Source organism: Erinaceus europaeus, chromosome 3 (assembly GCF_950295315.1).
Source record: "Erinaceus europaeus chromosome 3, mEriEur2.1, whole genome shotgun sequence".
NCBI classification, from domain to species: Eukaryota; Metazoa; Chordata; class Mammalia; order Eulipotyphla; family Erinaceidae; genus Erinaceus; species Erinaceus europaeus.
Window position 1 is genome coordinate 130,672,871 of NC_080164.1, and position 22,962 is coordinate 130,695,832.

Here is a 22,962-nt window from a genome sequence, read left to right on the forward strand (position 1 = left end):
GACATTACATAATGATAAGAGGATCAATCAGCCAAGAAGACTTAACAATTATTAACATCTATGCACCCAACGAGGGACCATCTAAATACATTAAACACCTATTGAAACAATTTCAAAAATACATCAATAGTAATACAATAATAGTGGGAGACTTCAATACCCCACTCTCACACTTAGACAGATCAACAAAGAAGAGAACCAATAAAGATATAAGAGAATTGAATGAAGAGATTGACAGACTAGACCTCTTGGACATTTTCAGACTCCTCCACCCCAAAAAACTGGAATACACCTTCTTTTCAAATCCACATAACACATACTCAAGGATAGACCACATGTTAGGCCACAAAGACAGCATCAATAAATTCAAGAGCATTGAAATCATCCCAAGTATCTTCTCAGACCACAGTGGAGTAAAACTAACTTTTAACAACAAACGGAAAATTATTAAAAGACATAGAATTTGGAAACTAAACAACACGCTCCTTAAGAACCACTGGGTCAGACACTCACTCAAACAGGAAATTCAAATGTTCCTGGAAACTAATGAAAATGAAGACACAACCTATCAAAATATTTGGGACACAGCTAAAGCAGTACTGAGAGGGAAACTTATAGCTATACAATCACATATTAAACACCAAGAAGAAGCCCAAATGAACGAACTTACTACACACCTCAAGGACTTAGAGGAAGAGGAACAAAGGAACCCTAAAGCAACCAGAAGGACAGAAATCACTAAAGTTAGAGCAGAAATAAACAACATCGAAAATAAAAGAACCATACAAAAGATCAATGAAGCCAAATGTTGGTTCTTTGAAAGATTAAACAAAATTGACAAACCCCTAGCCAGACTCACCAAACAAAAAAGAGAGAAGACTCAAATTAATAGAATTGTCAACGATACAGGAGATATCACAACTGACACCACAGAAATCCAGAGAATTCTGCGAAACTTCTATAAAGAACTATATGCCACCAAGCTAGAGAATCTGGAAGAAATGGAACAATTCCTAGAAACCTATGCACTTCCAAAACTGAACCAAGAAGAACTACAAAATCTAAATGCACCAATCACAGACAAAGAAATTGAAACCGTTATTAAGAATCTCCCCAACAACAAAAGTCCTGGACCTGATGGCTTCACAAACGAATTCTACAAAACTTTCAGGAAACAGTTAATACCCATACTTCTTAAGCTATTCCATAAGATTGAAGAAACAGGAATACTCCCTTCCACCTTTTATGAAGCCAACATCACCCTGATACCAAAAGCTGATAGGGACAGAACAAAAAAGGAAAACTACAGACCAATATCTCTGATGAACATAGATGCCAAAATATTAAACAAGATCTTGGCCAACCGGATACAGCAACACATCAAAAAGATTGTTCATCATGACCAAGTGGGATTCATTCCAGGAATGCAAGGCTGGTTCAACATCCGTAAATCAATCAATGTCATTCATCACATCAATAAAAGCAAAGCCAAAAACCACATGATTATCTCAATAGATGCAGAGAAAGCCTTTGACAAAATCCAACACCCATTCATGCTCAAAACTCTACAAAAAATGGGAATAGATGGGAAATTCCTCAAGATAGTGGAGTCTATATATAGCAAACCTACAGCCAACATCATACTCAATGGAGAGAAGCTGAAAGCATTCCCCCTCAGATCAGGGACTAGACAGGGCTGCCCACTGTCACCGTTACTCTTCAACATAGTATTGGAAGTTCTTGCCATAGCAATCAGGCAAGAGAAAGAAATCAAAGGGATACAGATTGGAAGGGAAGAAGTCAAGCTCTCACTATTTGCAGATGATATGATAGTATACATAGAAAGACCTAAAGAATCCAGTAGAAAATTACTGGAAGTTGTTAGGCAATATAGCAAGGTATCAGGCTACAAAATCAATGTACAAAAATCAGTGGCATTTCTTTATGCAAACACTAAATCTGAAGAAGAAGACATCCAGAAATCACTCCCATTCACTGTTTCAGCAAAATCAATCAAATACCTAGGAATAAAGTTGACCAAAGAAGTGAAAGACTTGTATGCTGAAAACTATGAGTCGCTACTCAAGGAGATAGAAACTGATACCAAGAAATGGAAAGATATCCCATGCTCATGGATTGGAAGAATAAATATCATCAAAATGAACATTCTCCCCAGAGCCATATACAAATTTAATGCAATACCCATCAAAGTTCCACCAAGCTTCTTTAAGAGAATAGAACAAACACTACAATCATTTATCTGGAACCTGAAAACACCTAGAATTGCCAAAACCATCTTGAGGAAAAGAAACAGAAATGGAGGCATCACACTCCCAGACCTTAAACTATATTATAAAGCCATCATCATCAAAACAGCATGGTACTGGAACAAAAATAGGCACACAGACCAGTGGAACAGAATTGAAAGCCCAGAAGTAAATCCCAACACCTATGGGCATCTAATCTTTGATAAGGGGGCCCAAAGGATTAAATGGAAGAAGGAGGCTCTCTTCAATAAATGGTGCTGGGAAAACTGGGTTGAAACATGCAGAAGAATGAGATTGAACTACTTTATCTCACCAGAAACAAAAATCAACTCCAAATGGATCAAAGACCTAGATGTCAGACCAGAAACAATCAAATACTTAGAGGAAAACATTGGTAAAACACTTTCCCATCTACACCTCAAGGATATCTTCGATGAATCAAACCCAATTGCAAGGAAGACCAAAGCAGAAACAAACCAATGGGACTACATCAAATTGAAAAGCTTCTGCACATCCAAAGAAACTATTAAACAAACAGAGAGACCCCTCACAGAATGGGAGAAGATCTTTACATGCCAGACATCAGACAAGAAACTAATCACCAAAATATATAAAGAGCTCAGCAAACTTAGCCACAAAAAAGCAAATGACCCCATCCAAAAATGGGCAGAGGAAATGAACAAAACACTCACCACAGAGGAGATCCAAAAGGCTAACAAACATATGAAAAACTGCTCTAGGTCACTGATTGTCAGAGAAATGCAAATTAAGACAACACTAAGATACCACCTCACTCCTGTAAGAATGGCATACATCAAAAAGGACAGCAGCAACAAATGCTGGAGAGGATGTGGGGACAGAGGAACCCTTTTACATTGCTGGTGGGAATGTAAATTGGTACAGCCTCTGTGGAGAGCAGTCTGGAAAACCCTCAGAAGGCTAGACATGGACCTTCCATATGACCCAATAATTCCTCTCCTGGGGTTATACCCCAAGGACTCCATAACACCCAACCAAAAAGAGGTGTGTACTCCTATGTTCATAGCAGCACAATTCATAATAGCTAAAACCTGGAAGCAACCCAGGTGCCCAACAACAGATGAATGGCTGAGAAAGCTGTGGTATATATACACAATGGAATACTATGCAGCTATCAAGAACAATGAACTCACCTTCTCTGACCCATCTTGGACAGAGCTAGAAGGAATTATGTTAAGTGGACTAAGTCAGAAAGTTAAAGATGAGTATGGGATGATCCCACTCATCAACAGAAGCTGACTTAGAAGATTTGAAAGGGAAACTAAAAGCAGGACCTGATCAAATTGTAAGTAGGGCACCAAAGTAAAAACCCAGTGGTGAGGAGTAGACATGTAGCTTCCTGGGCCAGTGGGGGGTGGGAATGGGCGGGAGGGATGGGTCACGGTCCTTTGGTGATGGGAATGGTGTTTATGTACACTCCTAGCAAAATGTAGTCATATAAATCAGTAGTTAATTAATATGAGAGGGGGAAATCAATTGTATGTCTCAAAGGTTCTCAAAAGACAAACTGAATCTTTTTAATAGATAGGCTACGTATTTGATATGCGGACTCTCTCAAAAGCCTAGACCAAGTAGATTAGAAGCTTCCAATAGCACAGCTATATACAAGATACTGGGTACTGTACAGCAAACCATAACAAAGGGACTTTTCAAAGTTAACCCAATTAACAAATAATGTGTGGGTAATATTAACTATTGATTGTCTTTTTGAACCCTAAGACAGCAGGAACCTCACATCTTCACTATAGAGCCCCTACTTCCCCCAGTCCTGGCACCCTTGGATAGGGCTCACTTTCCCGTATGCTTCTCCCATTCCATACCAAATAATATTGCATCCGCCGATCACAACCTAACCAAAGCAACGATTGCCATCTCAACATGCTTCACCTCAGAGTGTATCCAGAGACTTCACGTGTGGAGTGACAACCCTTCAGCTTCATTACTCGGGTGAGACCTTTCCTTTTATAGTACACTCTAATTTCATCTCAGGTAGTTCACTTTCTAACAAAGTCCCATAACCTAGACATATACCAGTTTCTGTGAGAGAGAGCGTATGTGCACACGTATCCATAAACTACTGCAAAATATATACCTGAAAGCAGCATTACACTAGAGTTTGCAGTGAGTACCTCCCCAACACTTCCTCTCCACTATTCCAATCTTGGGATCCATGTTTGCTCAACAAATTGATTGGCTTTGTATGTTAACTCTCTTTTCAATCACCAGGTTCCAGATGCCACCAGGATGCTGGCTAGGCTTCCCTGGATTGAGGACCCCACCAATGTGTCCTGGAGCTCAGCTTCCCCAGAGACACACCTTACTAGGGAAAGAGAGAGGCAGACTGGGAGTATGGACCGACCAGTCAACACCCATGTTCAGCAGGGAAGCAATTACAGAAGCCAGACCTTCTACCTTCTGCAACCCTCAACGACCCTGGGTCCATGCTCCCAGAGGGCTAGAGAATGGGAAGGCTATCATGGGAGAGGGTGGGTTATGGGGATTGGGTGGTGGGAATTGTGTGGAGTTGTACCCCTCCTACCTTATGCCTTTGTTCACTAATCCTTTCTTAAATTAAAAATTTAAATAAATAAAAAAAAAAAAAAAAAAAAAAAAAAAAGAATAGATATGCTACTGGGGGAGGGGATGGGATATGGAGTTTTGGTGGTGGGAATTGTGTGGAGTTGTACCCCTCTTATCTTATGGTTTTGTCAGTGTTTCCTTTTTATAAATAAATTAAATATATATATATGTACATATATATGTAAAATTTTAAAAAGAAAATGTATTTCTTAATGGAAAAATATCCCTGATATTCTTAATCCTTATTTTTGTTGTGGCATTTCCGAGTCAATCTTATGACTTAGTTTCTCTAAAAATGAAACTGAAACTCTGCCTACTTCTCATACTCCCAGGTCCAAAACACAGACTGAAGGAGGTAGAAAGCCTGAGAGAAAACTTGTTGAGAAAACCTGCAATCTGTATTGTTATTGTTCTACAGGATTTCAAAGTTTAAGGTTACATGTAAATATACACTGTTTAGAGTCCAAACAGGCCATTGTTGAGTAGTAACCAAAGCAAGGCTAAAGTGTACTAGAAATTGAAGTAATGATTCATTCCAAAGCAAAAATCGATCTCTTTCTTCCCTGGAGTACCCTATGGAGTCACAAGAGGTGAAGCTCTCTCACAATGATAGGATAACTTTAGCTATGAAAATGAATTCTTTCGCAGGCAATTCAATAAAATGAAAGGGAATTTTGGTTCACTCATTTGATTCTGAGCATCTATTGCTTTGGTTGTCAGTTATATTGGTGAGTGTATTGTAATCCTAAAGTTACATGACTATTGCTATATTATTAGTACTTTGTCCAGTGTAATGCATTCAAGAAGTATACCATAAATGTCTCTGACAGATCACAGTAAAAAATATCTCTGTTCTAGCTTCTCTATTTCCTTATCAAGTTTTAGGGCTTCTTACATGTAAATCAATAATGCCTAGTCTGAATATCTTATTACTACAAATAATGTAGTAATAAGACAGACTTTAGGAAATGTGAATTGATAAGTCAATTTCCAAAACGTGTTTCATGAAGAATTAGTCTCATTTTATGAATGAGCAAAGGAGACTTAGACAAGTTAAATAACTTGCTCAAAAATAAAGTAGCCTACTCATAAAAAATCTGGAGAAACAGGGAAGACGTGATCAGGGAAGACTCAAAGGGACAGCAAAGTATTACTCCAGTTTGAGGTGGTTATAAAAAAGAAAATAAGAAGGATGGGGATAAATCCAGAGAAATAGCTCAGCTGGGTTATGTCTGTTTTGCCATGCAAGTGACCCAAGTTCAAGATTGGCCCCTAGTATACTGGAATCTTTGGTGCTATGAGTCTTTCTCTCTCTCTCTCTCTCTCTCTCTCTCTCTCTCCTTATCTGTAAAATGTTGGTCTGGATCAGTGAAGTCCCAATGACAAAAAGTAAAAGGGGGGAAGTAATAAAGAATGGACGACCAATGGAAGAGTATTGGATATTTTAAAAGAAGATTTATTTGCATGTAGGTTCATGATTAGTCAACAACTTGTTCTGCTTTATATGTTAACTCTTCTTTCAGCCACCAGGTTCCAGATGCTATCATGATGCTAAATGGACTTCCCTGGGCAGACGACCCCACCAATATGTCCTGGAACTCCGCTTCCCCAGAGCCCTGCCCCACTAGGGAAAGAGAGAGACAGGCTGGGAGTATGGACAGACCTGCCAACACCCATGTTCAGTGGGGAAGCAATTACAGAAGCCAGACCTTCTACCATCTGCACCCCACAATGATCCTGGGTCCATACTCCCAGAGGGATAAAGAATAGGGAAGCTATCAACGGAGTGGATTGGATATGGAGCTCTGGGGGTGGGCAATGTACCCCTCTTATCCTACAGTCTTGTCAATACTTCCATTTTATAAATAAAAATTTTTTAAAGAATATTTATAATACATGTTCAAAATTAAAGAGTGATTTCTTTCCACTGTTTTTTTTCCTGAATTTGTTGGAAGGCAGACTAATGAAAAATCTCGAGATGGACTCATATTGACTCGTTTTCTGTTTTGAGAAGCATCTTTGGGTGAAATTAGCCTGGCATATTCTATTTTTCTCTCATAAGTTCTTGACTAGTGACAGTATCTAACACATATAGAACACTTTTTAGGTACCATGCGCTGTTCTGAGAAGTTACACATTCATCTCAGTCTCATAACCATATAAGGTAAATTCTATTACTGTCTCAAATTTTCACAGGAAGAGAGACACAGAGGGGTTAAGTTACTTGTCCAAGATCAAATAACTGCAGAATTGGAGCTGGGGGTCAACCCTGGCAGTTCAGCTAACACTGCTCAGTGTTTCATATCTATAGCACTGTGCAGGTCACCTATGACTTCCCCTAAATAGTAATTTTCTGCCTAAACTACAATGCTCAAATTCTGAAGTTATACAAATAATATTTCATTTATTGATTAATCCATCCCAGTATTCACTCATTCAGTATGTATTATAACCCTACAGGACTCAGTAGTAACAAAAATAGAAGTGGTTTCTGCTATCCTAGACCATGGAGTCAATTACAGAGAAAAAATTTTAAAGCAAATAATTCAGCAAGACACATGTAAATCTGCAAATTCTCATGAGAGGGATGAAAAAAGGCACAGTGTTTTATAAGATTATAAGAGTATTTTGGGTTGGGCACTGGTGCTTCTGGTTGAGTATACATGTTACAATGCACAAGGACCTGAGTTCAAGGCCCTAGTCACCACCTGTTGGGGTGGTGTACAACTGGTGAAGCAGTAGTGCTGCAGGTGTCTCTTTACCCGCCTCTCTTTTTGCCTCCAGGTTTATCTCTGGGACTCAGTGCTGGCACTATGAATACACTGCTCCGGGCAGCCATTAAATCCATTTTATTGGATAGGACAGAGAGAAATTGGGAGGGGCAGGGGATGGGAAGGAAAAAGAAAAAAAGGAAACTGCAGACCTACTTCACTGGTTGTGAAGCAAGAGTCCCCCTCGCCCCCCCCCCCACAGGTGGGGAGCCGGGAGCTTTGCATGGGTCCTTGCACTTAGTACTATGTGTGCTTAACCAGGTGCCCCACAGCTCGGCCCCCTCTCTTTCCCTCTCTATCTCCCCTTTGCCTCTCCATTTCTCATAATAGCTCTCTTTTTTAAATTATTATCTTTATTTATTGGATAGTGACAGACATAAATTGAGAGGAATGGAGAAATATGGAGAGAGACAGAGAGACACCTGTAGCACTGCTTCTCTACTAGTTAAGTTTTCCCTCTGCAGGTGGGGGCTGGTAGCTTGAACCCAGGTCATTGCACATTGTAGCATGTGCGCTCAACTAGATGCGCCACCACCCAGCCCCCATTTCTTTCAATCTCTACCCAGTAATGATAATTTTTCTTTAAAATAAGAGTGCTTACAGAGTAAATGACCTAGTTGATTTGTGTTTACAAATCAAAGGATCTTGAGTTATTTAATCTCTTTCTCTCTCTCTCTCTTTTTCCTTTAAGACTTAAAAAAAAAGGTTTTACTTACTTTATGAGAGAGACTAAACCACTGTCAGAGTGCTCATATGCAGTGCTAGAGATTGTACTCAGTATGTGGTCTATCCACTGAGCAACCTCCTAGGCCAAGAGGAGTTTAACATTTCCAAACCTCAATTCTTCCTGTGAAAAGGGGGTAAAGATTGTCCTGCAACTGTGGTGAGATCATGCATGCAAAGAGAGCATCCCAGCATTTAGTAAGTACATAATGAGTGTTATATTGACCTTGTTATTTTAATTTTTTTCTCACTGTTCTTTGATCAACATCCAGTTTGGAAACAGGATAAAAAGAAACAAAGATTTAGAATGATAGCAATCATAAAAGAGGGAGAAAAATTAAAAAATCTTGAAAATGCTATAGATATTACTTTTAAAAAGCATGCTACTAAAATGAGCAGTACATTGTAAGTAAGCAAATGAGAAAATAAATATATCCAGAATGCTTCATTTATTAATTTTTTTCTGATTCCCCTGGGATTTTGTCATGATATAGCTTATATCTGCTGACAGCATGCTCTTCTGTTTCTGAGTATTTCTCATTGGATAGATTGACTGGTTGATATATTTTTTGATTGGTTTAGTTGGTTTTATCTGGCATAGAGGAGGGGTTGGTTTGGCATAGCTTGGGTATAGAAGAGCAGTGGGGAAAAGATTAAGAGAAGCCAGTGCATTAATGAGAAAAGAAATTTCAAAGCTGATATGTGGATCCCAGAGAGCTTGAAGCCTGGTTGCTCTTTTCTCCAGCTCAGCAAGGAAAGAAGGCAATTTAACTTGTGAGTTAAATTGACAGAAACTTATTTACTCTTTCTTGAAATGTGAGGTGTTCCTGGAAGAATCCCCTAGGGGTGGGTTAAGTAGTGTCACATTTTTCAGACTGAAATGTGCTTATTCCCCCTTGGAGAGAGCACTTCAAAGGTTCAAGGGACACTTCAAAAAGCCAGGGAGCCTTGTCTGTGGCTAACATTAACCTGGGGTGGGGGTGGGGAGCACAAGTGTACAGGGTCAGAGCAGCAGGAGGCAGTGCTCCTGGAGGGCTGTGCCTGGGTGGACTAGAGCTCCTTCTGATGCAGAATCCAAATGCCACAGTGAGTTGGGGGTGTGTGTGTGTGATGTGGAGAAGGGGGGAGGGGAGGCCCTGGGGAGAACAGACTGGGCTGTATGGAATGAGGCAGGCCAGGGTTACCATTTCTTCCAGGCCTAGCCTGGGTTTTAGATTCCACCCCCACCCCCACTCCCCATTTAACCCTGCACTTGACCCCACAGAGTATGTCCTCCCAGCAGTAGCTTTCAGGAGGTCAGGTACCTGGGAAAGCATTTCCTGTCCTTCATTCCTGCACTTGTAGAAGCCCTAGAGTTTCCATAAGTGAAATGTTTGCCTTTTCTTACCTAGTCATCCAGTGTCCTCTCTACTATTCCTTCTGGAAGAAAGTCTAATGTACCAAAAGCAGCTTTGTCATAATAGGAAACTGTGGGACACTAAGTGCTGACAGCTCTAAAAAGCCACCGTTAGGGACCAGGCAGTAGTGCAGTGGGTGAAGCACACATGGTACAAAGTGCAAGGACCAGCTAAGGATTCCAGTTTGAGCTCCTGGCTCCTCACCTGCAGGGGGGTCACTTCACAAGTGGAGAAGCAGGTCTGCAGGTGTCTTTTTCTCCCCATCTCTGTCTTCCCCTCCTCTCTCGATTTCTCTCTGTCCTATCCAACAACAGCAGCAATAACAATAACAACAACAACAAGGGCAACAAAATGGGAAAAAGTGGGAGTCGGATGGTAGCACAGCGGGTTAAGTGCATGTGGCCACAAAGCTTAAGGACCGGCTTAAGGATCCTGACTCCCCACTTGCAGGGAAGTCACTTCACAGGCATTGAAGCAGGTCTGTAGGTGTCTATCTTTCTCTCCTCCTCTCTGACTTCCCTTCCTCTCTCCATTTCTCTCTGTCCTATCTAACAATGATGACATCAATAATAACTACAACAACAATAAAACAATAAGATCAACAAAGGGGAAATAAATTTAAAAAAGAAAAAAATGGGGAAAAGTGGTTTCCAGGAGCAGTGGAGGCACTGAGCCCCAGCAATAACCTTAGAGGCAAAAACCAAAACAAACAAACAAACAAAAATCTCACACACACACACAAAAAAAGTCACCATTAACTGAGAATGGATTTGCCATGTTCCCTCTAAATGCACCCATGTTTTTCTTAACACCAGAAACAAACACTGGTAGTGTCTCTAGTTTTCTGGATGATGTTAGGAGGTCTGACCTTACATTTAAAAGATAAAATTTGCAATGGTGTGTGCCCCCACCCCTTGAAATTAGACCATCCTTTCTGAGTGTAGGCTAACAAAATAGTAACTTCTTTGGTGCCACCTCTTTCAAGCACACACATACACAAATGCAGAAGGCTAGGGGTAAAAACCACTAAGAAAGGAGACAGGAATGGAGCTTTATAGATGCAAGAGGCAAGGAGATTCAGAACCACAGAGCTAGCATTGGAAGAAGCCTTTGCAGGCAAGAGGGCCTCCAAGCTTCCTTCCCTCAACCCCTTTCCTTCCAGCTCCCTCCACACAGGCACTCTCCAGGCAGGCACTGTCCCCAGAATAAGGTTGGGATTCTACTGCGTCCAGAATCTTTACCCACAGTGACATGGATGACTTTTCCTCCCTAGAATTCACAGTACGTGTTTTAAAAAATACATGCCCCTAGTGCATATTTATTGATGGTTGTTGAGGTATTTACTTCCCTGGTCCAGCACACAGTAGGGAGTGAGTAAGCACTCACTGATGGAGTCTATAAGAAAACCATCTGTGTTTCCTGGTGAGCCAGGAACTGACTCAAAAAAAGAATGAGTTATTGGCTGCATGTCAAGAAACAAAGACCCCAGTCACCCAGCTCTTCTGTCTAAGGCCCCCCGCAATAAGAAACAACTTTTTTTCTGTGACTTATGATGTCTGGATTTGGAGTTTAGGTCTAGAAATAAAAGGGGAAAGAAAATATCTCCAAATAATTTCTTTTAAGAAGAAGAAAGAGGACCCTCCCCCAGTGCTGTCTCTGCCACCTTCTTCTTCCTTTTTTTGTCCCCCCTCTGCTGCCTTCTTTTCAGCTTGACATCCTCTCAAACGCTACCTGACAGACTGCAGCAATCACCCCACGAATGGAAGTAATTTCCTTATTGACAGCCTCCCATTCTCCCTGACATCTGCCAGCACTCCCTGACACTTGAATAAGCATTAAGACATTAACAGTCTGGCACAGGTTTAAGGGCTGGAATAGTAATGCTTGGCAGGCCTGCCTCACAAAGCCACATGCAAAGAGTCCCCCACCCTTCCACGCTGCCGGCCAGCCTTCTGGCTGGAAAATGTGGCAGATCCCAGAGTAAATGCTGATTACTCGCTCGGCTGCTCTGGCATTTTGGTGCCTTCCACAGGCCAGACTGCACACTGGAAATAAAGAAAAAAACAAAAAACACCAAAAGAAAAAAAAAACATGCCTGCTCATGAGACAGGGGCAAGTGAGAGGTGAATGTTATGTTCACAAAAAGATTAGTTTCTACTGCCTGGGAAGACAGTATTTTCAAAGCATTGACTCAGAATAAGAAGCAATGCTGCTCTGGCTGATTTTATATGTAGCATGCTTTACATCATTCTCTTAATATCAAATTCTTCCCAAATACTAGCTGGGAAATGCTATGATTAAGGCATGGACTTTTGAAAGCCCGTTCCTCAGATCTTCTTACAGAAAATGATTGGGAAGCAATGCTCCTGTGGGCTTTGTTGCCATTATCTGCTCATTGAGAAATGGCAAAGCTATTAACATGCTCCATGTTAAACAGTTAAGAGAGTCAGAGAGCTGCCTCTTTTCTAAGTCAGGCTTGTTTGGGATTAGAAACCTGCAGTCTGGCACAGGTAAAGCTAAAATTAACATTCTAATAGCAAGGGTAGAGCCAGGGCTGTGACACGTTTTCTTGAGTGAAAAATGACTCGCTGCACTTGGGAAACAAAAGGAGAGTTAAAATAGATTTTTACATAAGTTAAAGGTAGTCTAATTAAAGGGTCAGGCAAGATATTTCCTTAAGATCATTCAGTGACCTTATAACTTTGACACTTTCTAGGGTGAAAGGCCCAGATTTTTTCCTACTCTTCTAGATGACCACTGTTACAACTTAGGGATGTCATAGACTACAGTCATTATTTACATAGTGATTCCTTTTGCATTATTTCTCTGTTTTCTCTAAGTCTGGGCTACTGACTCTGATTTGTAAACGACAGAGGGGCTCACTAAAAATAAAGGACTGTTCCCAGGTCACAGAGGTAGTAAATGGTGGAGTCCCAAAATGAACCTGGGTCTTGACACTTGGATTGGTGAATTTCTGTCCCATGATTGCCAACTTCCATGGACCTTATTCAGAATGACTAGAGAAAGGGGGTGAAACTGACAACGTTCTCTGAGCGTAAGGAGCTGTCAACCATTGACCATGATTAGGCTGACTGAAATCTGAGTAAAACTAACAAAATCTGCTCAAGATTCCAGGGCACCTAAATTTAAGCTCTTCCTCTCATTAACAGTGCAGGCTGAAGCAAGTTTAATGGACAAAAATTCAGTTACTTTTGAAAATTTTTAAGTGGTGATGATATTCACATCTCCCTACAGGTTTGCCGTAAGGACTGAGCTAAAATAAGTCAAATGTTAGCAGAGGTTAGCAAATGCTAAAACAAAGATATGTCAATGTGTTGCTATTAATTCATGTCAAGGTTCCTGTCTTTCTGATTGTACACTCAGCAATTCCCTTTACATGTCCAGCAGTAAGGTGCTATCAGTATTAATCGATATAGGGGCTCAATTAAGGCTCCCAGCTTTGTGACTGTACTAGTTACCCCTCTTTGAATGCCCTGAAATTATGTCAGACGCATACATCAAGACAGTTCATTTTCCATGTGAGCTTAATAACCTCAATAAAAGCTACTGAGAGGTTAGACAGTGTTCTGTACTTTATATTTATTATCTTATTTAATTTTGCAAGTTAGGAATAATATTTTACTTTTACAGATGTGGCAATTAAAACTCTAAGAGGTTAAACAACCTGTCCAAAGCTTCATAGTTGTTAGTTAAATGTCATGCCAGACTTTGAACTAGGGTCATTTGATGACAAAGCCCACTTTGTATACTTCTGTACTAAACCATCTTGCCCCTAAAAGAGATGAAGCTTCAAAGGAAAGGAGTTTAGCTTCTCATTTTGATCTTGGTCCCCCCAGTGATTTAATCAGGAATTCCTCTCCTGCCAGTTCCCCTTGTGGGAATCTTTTACAGCAAGTCATCTTTGCATTCTTTCTGACAATCCTACCTTAGAACTAGTTTTCCCATCTGCTGGATCATAACACAGAATGCTGTCTTTCCCTTCTTCTATTCATGTCCCTTTCTGGTTTGCTCCTTGTTCTCCCATCCTTATACATAAGGTTCTCTAATTAGCTTCCCAAAAGCTCAACTCTCATTATATTGTCCCTGTAGAAGACCTGCAACAATTCTCCACATTCTGCAGAAGATAATTCATACAGTCAGCCTGAGTGTTAAAGCCAACTTCCTCCAGAAATATGCAGTCTGGCTTTCTGATTCTCACTACTCCTCTCTGCATACTCAGCACACTGAGGGATCTATAAGGACAGAAATTTGTGTATCTTGTACAGTGCTTCATCCTAAACACCTGGAATAAAAGCTTGCCTGTAGTAAGTACTCATTTAATATGTGCTGGTTGGGTAAACAAATGGAGGAAAACAATTTTCCTGGCCAAACTTAATGTTCTTTCTATAGCACTGTGTGGTAGAGCATGTTGAACATTGCAAATCACTAGACCAGGGTGCTGGGTGGTGGCACACTGGGTTAGGCATACATAGCATGAAGTGTAGTACCTGTGCAAGGATCCTGGTTCAAGCCCCTGGCTCCTCACCTTCACAAGTGGTGAAGCAGGTCTGCAGGTGTCTATCTTTCTCTTTCTCTATCTTCCCCTCCCCTCTCACTTTTTCCCTGTCCTATGCAAAAAAGAAAGAAAGAAAGAAAGAAAGAAATGGCCACAGTAGCAGTGGATTTGTACTGCAGGCACTGAGCCCCAGTGATAACCCCGGAGGCAAAAAGAAAGAAAGAAAGTCACTATACCTGCTTTCATTTTTATGCTACCTATATAATATTTAAAAATGAAAAATGATCAAAACAAAATTTAAAATATTTGATGTATTATAGAAGATATTTTTAGCCAAATGAATGCTTTTATTTTTTTATATTTATTTATTATTTATTCCCTTCTGTTGCCCTTGTTGTTTTATTTTTGTAGTTATTATTGATGTAATTGTTGTTGGATAGGACAGAGAGAAATGGAGAGAGGAGGGGAAGCCAGAGAAGGGGAGAGAATGATAGACACTCGCAAGCCTGCTTCACCACTTGTGAAGCGACTCCCCTGCAGGTGGGGAGCCCGGGGGATAATGCTTTTATTTTCAAATGTAGATCTGGGAAACAAAGTTAAACCTTATGCATACATATACTGCTCAGCCCCTCCTAGCCTAATTCATACTGTTTATTTACTTATTTATTCATTTATTTATTTAATGTATTACTAAATACATTAAATAAATTATTTACCAGAGCACTGCTCACCTCTGGTTTATGGTGGTGTGGAGGATCAAACCTGGGACTTTGGAGCCTCAGGCATGAAATATCTTTGTATAACCATTATGCTATCTCCCTCTCCATATATTCTTTATTTAGAGAGAGAGAGAGAGAGAGAGAGAGGAAGAGAGAGAGAGAGAGAGATACTATTGCACTCACTAAGAAGTTGCCCTGGTGCTGTACATGATGTTCCCGTGCAATGCTGGTGATGGAACCCAAGGCCCGATGAGTGATAACAGTGTGTGCTCTACCTGCTGAGGCATTTACTGGTGCCCTTATAAGATCAATATCTCTAATGTTTATTAAGCATAACTGTGCTAGTTGATGATAACTGCAGGAAGCACACACATATTCATTCCTAACCACTCAGGCAGTGTGAGCCAGCACTAGACACCAGTTTAATATGGGGCGACACAAGTCTTTTGCACTGTTGTCAGTGTTAAGCATTGCTGACACAGGGCATCAAAATTCCCCTCCTGAAACCGTGCCTTGAAGGAAAAACTTTCCTGCCTCTCTCCTCTCAGAGGCTCCATCTTCATGCATTCTATATCTTCTCCAAAGGCATGTTTTCATAGCCACCCTTCCTCCAAAGCTAAATACCCCTCTCATCCTTTCCTACACTTCCCTCCTCAGAAGAAGGCTCTTAGTCCTGTGACTTTCCCAGAGCAATTTAACAAATCAGGGGATCATTTGTTGTGCTTATACTTTGTCAATTTCCTATACATTTTAATTATCCAAATCCTAAATAGATTTCTGAGAGCAAAGCCACCATCTATTTCTGATTTATCTTTGTAAGTACTTTCTGATTACTTATATGTATCATGCTACAGTCACAGATGCTCACTATGTATTTTTTGAATAAATAAGTGAAAGTGACAATGCCGGTGAAAATAACAGATGGCTGAAGTCTTGGCATTCGATATTAAAAAGACTACTAGCTAATAGAGGGAAGGAGAGGAGGAATCACTAGAGGGTCACCAAACAAAAGATAGCCTATTATGAAAAGGAGCATTTCATATTGACTAAGTGTAGTCTCTTGTGCCAGACTGCCTGGGTTCAAGTATCTTTTCTGTCTCTTAATTATGCTATAAACTTCGGGCATCAGATGATATTTTTATAGCATGGGTTTTTCTGGGAAGAAGTTAATAAATATGACTCCCATGATAAGCTACAATATAGTTTTCAATATTTTGTTGCTCTTAATGTAAAATATGTATATGTTATACATATACATCTCTGCCTATGGTCACATGACTTGCTGTGTTCCTTCCTTTGGACATCAGGCTTGGCCATATAATTTGCCTTAACTTGTGAAATCTAAGTGGAAATCACTTAAGCCACAAAGAAATTGAGACTTTCAGAGTCATTGAGTGCCTGCCACATGACTGGCCTACCCCAAATAGAGCCTTCTCACTCATTCTAAATTCTGCATTGAAGAAACTAGGTGGAAGCTCAAAACCAACAGACAGTGCAGCAGAAAGAGTACTGGAAATTAAATCTGCCGCCCCCCCTTGCATACAAATCCTTATGTTGTTGAGATCTGGGGATTGTTGCTGTGACATAACCTGCTGTATGTAGTTGACTCACAGCACTTAATCCATGCCTGAAACATAATACCGGTGCTATTGTGATTATTACTGTTAAGATGCCCTGGCTTTTTACAAAATTCCTTAACTCATACTTGCTTGTCTTAGACTGTTTCCTCTTTGGCTTTTTCAAAGTATTTTGTTGTAGATAGTCATCTGGCTAAAAGTCAAAAGGTGCAAATTCCAGTCTTAGTTTGCTTTATCTGGGGCTCTGTTTCTTGATTGCCGAGGTTTTATCCAGCTCTGACAAGTTTCTGAGTCTGTGGACAAGCAGCTGCTGGGATCATTAAAGAGTATTAACTCTGCCCATTAGAAAGCTAGCTCACCTAAGGACCTCAGATATCCAATCCTTCCATCACAGGACTGATGTTAGGCATCCCTGTGGTCAATTTGCAAGGCAGTAGTACCTATATAAAACCTCCTAGTATAACAACTTTTCTTTTTTTTTTTTTCTCTAAAGTTAGATAGGTTTTATTGAAATCTTAGCTACAGCAAAAGGTAATTTCCTAGGCAAGGAACTGTGAAAACTCTGTGGCTAGTCAAGTTTGTACTTTCTAAAAAATCTTAAAGTAAAAAAGCAGGATCCATGTGGTCCTGGAGGTGGCACAGTGGTAAGCTTTGGACTCTCAAGCATGAGATGCCGAGTTCGAACCCTGGCAGCACGTGTGCCAGAGTGATGTCTGGTTCTTTCTCTCTCCTCCTTTCTCATAAATAAATAAAATATTTAATAAAAAAAAAGGGATCCAATTAGAGATAGGAGTAAGATGGACAGGACTAAAAACTAGAATCCTAGAATCCAGCCTTCATTCTTCCATTAACTACCAGCCATGTGACCTCATTTCTCTGGGTTTTAACTTCTCTGCATGGATAGGGAAGTCTCTCCAAACTCCTGTCTATTCCAATGTTTTATGACTCTGATGCCATCAAAACAAATTGACAGGGTGATTTTTTACAAGCCTTAAGTAGCAGTTCTCTTAATTTGTAGAGTAGGATGAAATACATTAAAGAAGGAAAACACTTACAGGAAAAGCCCAGCCCACACAAATTTTCCAAGTCACTAGTAAATTTTTGCACCAAAGGAGAAATAAAAGAACTTGATTTATAATCATTTCACAAAAAGAAGCACTGTTTGGCTTGCCAGAATAGATGATCCAGTATGCTTTGCCCATCCACTGGGAGATTTTAGTTCCAACTAAAGACAGGTGATCCCAGGTCTGTGAATTGTATCCACATTCTCACTGTCTCAATCAGTGGTCTATTATTTAGGATGGGAGGTGTCTGTGCTTCCCATGCCACTGACCTGAGCAGAGATGATTAACAGTCTAGTTTCCAAGTCTCCTTCTCCCTGTGTTCTCACCACCATCCTGCTTAGCTGATCCCAGTCTTGATTGTGAATGGAGATGGCCTTAAGACTGACTTAGAAAATAGACAATCTAAGTTAGATGATGTGCTCCAAGATAAATCCTGAGGACCTTCCCTCTTCAGAACACACTGCTATAACCATATATATATATAATTTTTTAATTTTTTTCATATATATTTTTTATGATGACTTAAACAATGAAAGCCCACCAAAGCCTCAGAAGGGCATGCTAACATAGGTCATGAAGGTGTCCTACTCTGAGTTCAATGCAAGAGAACCAGCTGCGAAGCAGAACTGATTGAGAGCCTCCAGCTGCCACATTCTGGAACCACCGTCATGGTCACACTGAAACCATACTTCCACTAAGCTGCTGGTACAGTTCTGCCTCAAGGGGGATTCTTCAGTTTGTAGTTTTGGTTTGGAGATTCTCTATCTGGGTAACCAGAGCTTTCTTAGAACTGTGTTGTAATCTGAAACTCTTCCTACTCAATCCTTCCTTCCCACCCTCTTTCATTGCATAGGCCTGAGATCTGCATCCTGGTCTGAAGGTTCTCCCTGATATCCTAGTGCTTCTCACTTTGCCCCTTACCCTTTGACAGGCACTTCACTCAGTAAATCTCTTACACATGACTTTTGTTTGACCTCTGCTCTTAGGACAAGCAAGTCATGACCATTGAAGTTTGCATGCCCTACCTATTATATTAGTTTAGGTTCTTCAGAGAAACTAGATTAACAGTGTCTACCTGTACAATATATAATTAACTATCTATCTCTATTGCAAGGAATTTGTTTACATGATTATGTACTCTGAAAAGCTCCAAGATCTGCAATTTGTAAGTTTAAAACTAAGGAGAGTCAATAAGTGGTTCTAGTGAAAATCTGGAGACCTGAGACTCAGTTGCATTAAGTTCCACCCTGAAAACTTGCTGAATCTCAAGAATGAAACAGGACAAAAGGTGAAGTGATGAGGTAGAATTTCTCTTTTTTTTTTATATTCCCTATGATTGAGGTGTGGGTTGGTATAAGGATGGGGATGAAGGTCTGGGGACCTATTTGGGGAGTCCTGAGATTCCCAAACAGACATGATAGGCCTAGATGTAGAATACATCGCTCTCTCCATTGTTACCAGTCATCTCTATCAGGAACAACAAAAGAGACCCCTTTGTGGGCCCCCATAGGACCTTGCCCTCAACTTGGGTCAACAACGGTAGAGAATGTTCCATCCTCTGAAGGGAGGATGGACAACATACTCTATCTACCACCTGAGGAAGATGGGTCCTGAAATTGGGGCAGCTTGGAACATTCCTACTCATGACCATGACCAATGTGAGCTCAGATCTACAGGGATACAGAAGTCGCATAGGCTTCTGAATATGGGCCCCAGATGATATCAAATTGATGGTGTTTACAGCCAACAATATTTATATACCTTTTCCATATTAGGAAGCTACTCTCTTACCTGATCCAGCTTTCTGGTCCTTTTTCCAGGCATGACATTATGTCCCCAGACAGTAACTTGGATCTATCTGCATATCAGATTCATGCTCAGGGGGGAAAAGAAAAAAAAAAAACTAGCATAGTTTCAGGCCCTTTGGAATATAACAAAAATATGCCTACTAGCTATCTACAAAATGGAGGATCCCCCAACTCTTCATCTGCACTATTCCAACCTTTAGATTCATGATTGTTCAACAATTTGTTTGGCTTTGTATTTTAACTCTCCTTTAAGCCACCAGGTTCTAGATGCTAGCATGATGCCAACCAGACTTCCCTGGACAAACAAAAACAACCCCACCAATGTGTCCTGGAGCTCCGCTTCCCCAGAGCCCTGCCCTACTAGGGAAAGAGAGAGGCAGGATGGGAGTATGAATTGACCCATCAATGCCCATGTTCAGCAAGGAAGCAATTACAGAAGCCAGACCTTCCACCTTCTGCATCCCACAATGACCTTGGGTCCATACTCCCAGAGGGTTAAAGAATAGGAAGGCTGGGGGGGGGGAGGGGGGTGGTGGGTAGGATGGGACACAATCTTTTGGTGATGGGAATGGTGTTTATGTACACACCTATTAAATTGTAGTCATATAAATCACTATTTAATTAATATGAGAGGGGAAAAAATTGATTGTATGTCTAACAAAGGGACTTTTCAAAGATAACCCAATTACCAAATGTGATGATAACAGTAACTATCCATTGTCTTTTTGAACCCTAAGAAAGCAGGAACCTCACATTTCCACTATAAGAGCCTAAACTTCCCCCAGTCCTGGGACCCTAGGGTAGGGCCCACTTTCCTGTATGTTTCTCCCAATTCTTATCAAATAATATTGCATCCGCTGATTGCAACCTAATCAACGCAAGGAGTGCCACCCTAGCACGCTTCACTTCAGACTGTGTCCAGAGACTTCAGGTGTGGAACGACAACCCTTCAGCTTCATCACTTGGGTGAGACCTTTCCTTTCATAGTATTCTCTAATTCCATCCCAGGTGGTTCACTTCCTAACAAAGTCCCAAAACCTAGATATAGACCATGTTCCAGGAGATAGAGCATATGTTCACATGTATCCATAAACTAGGGCAAATATATACCTGAAAGCAGTAGTACACTAGAGTTTGCAGTGAGTACCCCCCCCCCCAACACTTCCTCTCCACTATTCCAACTTTTGGGTCCATGACTCTTCAACAATTTGTTTGGCTTTGTATGTTAACTCTCTTTTCAGCCACCAGGTTCCAGATGCCATCAGGATGCCGGCCAGGCTTCCTGGACTGAAGACGCCACCAATGCATCCTGGAGCTCAGCTTCCCCAGAGACTCACCCTACTAGGGAAAGAAAGAGGCAGACTGGGAGTATGGATCGACCAGTCAACACCCATGTTCAGCGGGGAAGCAATTACAGAAGCCAGACCTCCCACCTTCTGCAACCCACAATGACCCTGGGTCCATGCTCCCAGAGGGATAGAGAATGGGAAAGCTATCAGGGGAGGGGATGGGATATGGAGATTGGGTGGCAGGAATTGTGTGGAGTTGTACCCCTCATCCTATGATTTTGTTAATGTCTCTTTTCTTAAATAAATAAATTAATTAAAAAAAAGAATAGGAAGGCTATCAGAGGAGGGGATGGGATACGGAGATCTGGTGGTGGGAATTATGTGGAGTTGTACCCCTCTTATCCTATGGTTTAGTCAATGTTTCCTTTTTATAAAAAAAAAAAAGACGGGGGTGAAGGTGATGGTATGGTGTCAGTTTAATGTCATAATATTATAATATGGATTATGAAGGGTAACCTATTCAGTTGGATGATTCAAAAGTGAATCCCATCCATAAATACCCTTACAGACATACTCAGGACAATGTTTGATCAAATGTCTGTGTATCTGATCATAGTTGACACATAAAATTAACTTTCACACTTATAGCATCCAATAACTGACTAGTTCAACTACTTAAAGTCATGAATATAAGTTGAGTTCTTATAGTATAACAAACAACATTGACCTTCTTCAGCATGAGGGCTTGGGGACAGATTCTACTTCTGAAAAAATTCCTGAGATAAGCTGTGCTCTGGAGACACTTCCCTAAATGAAGATAGACTTGGACAAGAAATTCTAAGCCTTCAGGCAGATAATTAAGAGAGATTTTCGAAGCCTAGAGGGAAATTAAAGACCATTATGTATGTATAGTTTGCACTAAACCATTTTTATTACAGTTTGAGCTCCACACAGCTGTGCAGCAATTGAGGGTGGGGATACCCAGCCAATGACAAAGTTAAAGTCACATGATGCCAACCTCACAGCCTTCGGGAGTAACATAATAGTCAAATTTTTTTACAGGCTCTTCAGAAAAATTATAGGAAAACCAAAACCAGGAAATTTTGTTGCAGTTCTAAGAAGGAAATGGTGATATAATAGATGACAAATAAATTTAATCCCTGTCCTCTCCACTCTTTGTTCTAACTCAAGCATTACTCTCACTAGGAATATAGTGAGAAAGATGAAATTCTGTAAGCAGTCATCTGAAGTCTTCAGAAGGTTTATTGAAAGAATCTGAGTCTTAGAAGTAGGTGGGTCTATCTATGCATTTTATTTCTTCTGTTTGAGAATTTTGTAATCTTAGAGATGTAACTCAGTCTCTATGAACTTCACTTCCCTAACCTATGAAATACCTCTTTGACATACAGATATTTTGATACTGTGATGTTCACAGGTCAAAAAGGTGTCTGGTACATGATAACTCTTCAGGGATAGACAGTGCATTGTCATGGGAAGGAAGTTTCTTGAAAGAACTCACAGAAGAATTTACCATAGTTTCTTGTTGTTAAAGCTAATAAAGATGACATGAAAAAGTTCATTGTGAAGAGCACTGGACACATAACTTTGGTAAACTGACAGGAGGGTTTGATTTGTGACCTGTGGAAGAGAGCTATGGGAATCTACAGGATGTAAGCCTATGCAGAGGGGACCCATGTCCCACTGAATGGACAGCTAAAGGAATTATCCCTGACATAAGGGGTCCACTCCTTATGGACTAGTAGACTGGATGACTATTCATAGGCTGAATGTTCCAAGATGCATCTGAAGAGGCAGTTGCTACTTAAGTTAGATATATTGGTAGTTCTAATTTATTATTGATATATATATATATATATATATTTTATTTATTTTATATATATATATGGGAAAAAAAGGTGAAACTTTGACAGGATGTGGTTTACAGAAGCACGGCTAAGAATGTGGAAGAAAGGTTGGGGGGAGCAGTGGAATAAGTACTGAGGACCCGAATCACCCAAGTTAGTAATGGGATCAGTGTGTGGATTCCTATCAAGAAAGGATGAGAGACTATACCCATGTGACAACCATCCTGTAAATCATTAGTTCTTTAACAGAATAGGAAGGAAGGAAGGAAGGAAGGAAGGAAGGAAGGAAGGAAGGAAGGAAGGGAGGGAGGAAGGAAGGGAGGAAGGAGGGAAAAAAAAGAAGGAAG

The 22,962-nt window shown here is 40.5% G+C and overlaps 1 protein-coding gene and 1 long non-coding RNA gene across 2 annotated transcripts in view; one reads left to right on the forward strand and one right to left on the reverse strand.

The window, feature by feature from the left end:
* Positions 1-6,783, forward strand: part of LOC132537542 (uncharacterized) — a 32,365-nt gene extending 25,582 nt beyond the window's left edge. Inside the window, exon 2 of the long non-coding RNA XR_009549009.1 lies at positions 6,410-6,783. This is a non-coding gene — a long non-coding RNA (uncharacterized LOC132537542). The remainder of the gene's footprint in view (positions 1-6,409) is intronic.
* RASGEF1B (RasGEF domain family member 1B) overlaps positions 1-22,962 on the reverse strand; it is a 200,574-nt gene that overhangs the window by 63,311 nt on the left and 114,301 nt on the right. The window lies entirely within an intron of this gene.